The following is a 4448-nucleotide window of genomic DNA, read 5'->3' on the forward strand; positions in this document are numbered from 1 at the left end:
GGGCTTTAAAAAAAAAAAAAAAGGGGTAATTACGCTGTGTAACAAAATATAAAAATATTATTTTACCCCTATATATACTCTAATTATTTATATCTAGCAAATTAGTCGTTTTATTATGAATTACACTGAACAATTCATAATAAAACACTTGTATCTTTTAGTTCTATGTTAAATAAGGACATGCCCAGGATTTTTTGGTTGCCATTTAAAAAAAAGAAGCAATATATATATATTTTTTAAAAAACTAGCTTTTCTTATATTTCAAAACAAAATTTTTAGTAATATCCATACAAAATTATGGTAGATAAGATTTAATTAAATAGTTTTAAATTTATGGTTAGGGAAAAATTGGATCATAATTTTAAACAGACTTTTTGAAAATATTTGTTTTTTTATTAAACATATTTTTAAATTATTTTTTATTTGAAAGAAATATTAAATTGATATTTGTTTTAGATTTTTTAATAATTTTAGTATACTAATATAAAAAAAAACTTTTAAAAATTTATTAAATTTTCAATTAAAAACTACTTTAAAAAAACACATCTTCACCCAACAAACTTTTTTTTTTTTATTGAAATCGAGAATAGATATAATATAAAAGAGAAAAAATAAACAGTGCGGATAGGGCTTTAGCTTTAGCTACATAGATTGTAGCCTAGGCATCAACTTAAATACAATAAATGAATACAAGAAAACCTATGAAAATTAAAAACTTTTAATACATATATATATATTAGATACAAGACAGACTGTCTTAATAAATTAAAAAGTACATTGCCGACCAAATATGAAAATCATTACCACACACAAGGATCAATTTGACAAAAACAACGTCAGCCAAGACATCATCAGGAAGATCAAGGTCAAGCCAAACTCATCACTTTGCGAGACCCTGTCGAAATTCCTATATATATATGGTACCATAGAAGAAGAAGAGAATACTTTTCTTGCTGCTATTAATGCGTTTGCTCCAGTCATTGAATCAAAAGTGCAGATTTTTTTCAATTTGCAAAAGGGGTTTGATGGATACGGTTTACATCTCCCATGGGTCACCAATGATGGCTATCGATGAAAGCATACCAGCGAGGAAATTCTTGAAGATATGGCTAGATTGAAGGGGAAGACAAATGACAACATCAAGGTTAGATTGTATATAGCTTTATACTGTAACCATAAAAATATGGAGTTGGTTTATGATGAGTCACAGGTCGCAAAACCAAGGGCAAGCTTAGTGTTAGAGAAAAACGCACAACTGCTAGTCTACAAATGGCTTAAGAGTCTGCGTTTTCCGAATGCACATGCATCGAACATATCAAGGCTTCTTAATATAGAGGACTGTAGATTGTATGGAATGAAAAGTCATGACTGCCACGTGTTTATGCCACAAAATGCCACAATCACCGACGTCAGTACCGACGGACTTATTGACACCTATACCGACGGAATACGTCCGTCGGTAATTTGTCGGTGGTCAAATTTTACCGACACAAATACCGACGGAATGTGCGAATTCCAAAGGGCGTGAATTGAATGCACCTCTGACCGTGTCAGATTACCAACGGACCACGAAAAATATGGAGGGTAATTAAAAATTTTAGTGCGAAATTCAAAAATTACCGACGGATTTTTGACCTATTACCGACGGATTTAAAAAAATATAATTTTTAAATTATGTCGGTGAATCCGTTGGTAAATCTGCCCTATAAATTCCAGCGCCCGCCGCTTCGGTTCATTTTTTCTTCTCCTCCGTTTTTCACCTCAAAATTTCGATTTTTTTCCTCTTAATCCTTCAAGGCTTTCACCTAGAATCTCTAGCAAGATTTCTTGTGAATCTTCATCACATTAAAAGGTAAGTGTTTTCTTCTATTTTATTTATTTTATTTTATTGTATTTTTAGTTATTTTTATTTTTGTTATGTTTTTTGTTTTGGTGTATTTTTTAGTAATGTAGATAAAGTTTTGAACTCAACACATTATTAAGGTATGTATATTTCTTTCCTAAAGTCTATAGTTTTTTTTTTAATTTATTGAATATTTTTTATTTTTTTAGTGGCATAATTGTTATTAGTTAATTTGTTGAATGTTGTTGTTAATGTTGAATTTAGTTGTTAATGTTAAATTTAACTTAGAATTAGTAATTGAATATGTTATAATAATTAGTAATTTAGTTTAATTATTTTCATTGATTTTAACTGTTAGTCTATAATTATTTTTTTAATTTATTGAATATATTTTATTATTGTATTGCCCTAATTATTGATTAATTTGTTGAATTAATATTGTTAATGTTGAATTTACCTTAGAATTAGTAATTGAATATGTTATAATAATTAGTAATTTTACTCTATTATTGCATGATTTGTGTTTAATTATTTTCATTGATTTTAATTGTTAGTCTATAGTTTTTTTTAATTTATTGAATATATTTTATTGCTGCATTGCCATAATTATTGATTAATTTGTTGAATTAATATTGTTAATGTTGAATTTACCTTAGAATTAGTAATTGAATATGTTAGAATAAATAGTAATTTTACTTTATTATTGCATGATTTGTGTTTAATTGTTTCCATTGATTTTAATTGTTAGTCTATAATTTTGTTTTAATTTATTCAATATATTTTATTGTTGTATTGCCATAATTATTGATTAATTTATTGAATTAATATTGTTAATGTTGAATTTACCTTTGAATTAGTAATTGAATATGTTGGAATAATTATTAATTTTACTCTATTATTGCATGATTTGTGTTTAATTGTTTCCATTTATTTTGAATTTATTGTTTTGTTGTATTGGCATAATTATTGAATCATTTTGAATTGTAAATGTTAATGTTGAATTTACCTTAGACTAGTAATTGAATATGTTGGAATAATTAGTATAGATTGGGTCCATTGGTTGTGGTTATTGTGAATATTTGCAGGTTTGTGGATTTTGGGTAGTATACAGTATAGGGGAGGTGTTGTCGAAATTTTTTTAACATTTGCATTTAATTATATAATTGTTTATATAAATTTGGGTAGATGCGGAGAATGAAAACTAGAGCTAGTCGTTCACGTCCGGTCGCAGCAAGTTCATCTAGCAGTGAGAACATTATTTCCTTAGGTGCCTCTCAAGAAGAGGCACCTACACCACCTACGCCGTCAACTGATGTTGCCTCTTCCAGCACTGGTTCACAGCGCAGATGCGGCGTGCCTTTGAAATGGAATCAATTTACCCGCAAGTACGAGGCACAGTGAAAGGACGACCTTTCAATGTAAGTTTGAAAAAAAAAATTTAAACATAATTTATGAAGTAATCACTATTTCATTAATTTCATTTATTTTCAAGTTCACAAACATTGAGGCCGTCCGAGTAATATCATCAACGTTTTAAATTGTCGATGGAGATTCCATTGTTTCAATGGAGTCATATATCAAGGCATCCTGAATGGATGCCTCAAATCAATGCATGGTTTTCCAGATTTGAGGTTAGTGTTAATATATAATTTTAAGCTTATTTCTAATAAATTATTAATATAATTGTAAATAAATTATTATTTTGTTAAAAAATTAAATTTTTATACACAGGATCGATTCTGCTAGGATAGTGAACATAACATTGTTGTGAGGAGGGTTTGGAAAAATCACGCGGAAACCAGGTAACATTGAAAACAATAAAAAAAAATTTAGAAAAAAATTTATGTTTCGAAATGTAATTTTTTATTGCGTGAAGTAGGTTGTGTGATTTTTGGTACGAAGCCCAAAAAAGGGAAAAAAAAGCGAGGGATAGGGGGTCCCAAGGCTGGAACGATGTTGCGTTTTGGAGGGATTTCAAACCGATATACATCCCGGAAGATATATGGCCGCACTATCTTCAGCACATGACATCTGAGCGGTTCACACGACGCTCATAGTCCAGTTCTAGCAACCGGAATCGGCCAATTCATGGCTCGGTGACAACGCACACCTGTGGCTTCGTTTTGTTTGCTGCACATGCAAAACAGATGGTAAGATTAATTTAAATGAAATATTTTGTTAATAAATTGCGAAACGTTTGTTGTTAATAATTTTTTTCATTATAGGCTACGTCTTTTGGACGTGAGCCGAGCCCGATGGAGCTCTTTGTGGAGACGCACGTGCGGAGTCAAGACCGCCAAAAGGGGGCACAACAGTTCGTTGACAACCGTGCTCAATATTTCGTGGTATGTTTGTTCAACCATTTTAGTTTGTAAGTTATTATTATGTTTATTGAATTGAATATGATGATTACTTTTTTTATTTTTAGGAGACCTATAATAATCAGTTGAAGGAGAGATACGGGGACGATCCAACGACCCATCCGGAATTCGATCCGGATTTGTGGATGGAGGTTGGATCGTCAGGTGGACCCGATAAAAATCAGGTTTACAAGCTCTCCAACACTACGGCCGACAACTTGCGGTCGTCTCGTAGTGCTTCAACC

This window comes from Populus alba, chromosome 19, assembly GCF_005239225.2.
Source record: "Populus alba chromosome 19, ASM523922v2, whole genome shotgun sequence".
Taxonomy (NCBI): Eukaryota; Viridiplantae; Streptophyta; class Magnoliopsida; order Malpighiales; family Salicaceae; genus Populus; species Populus alba.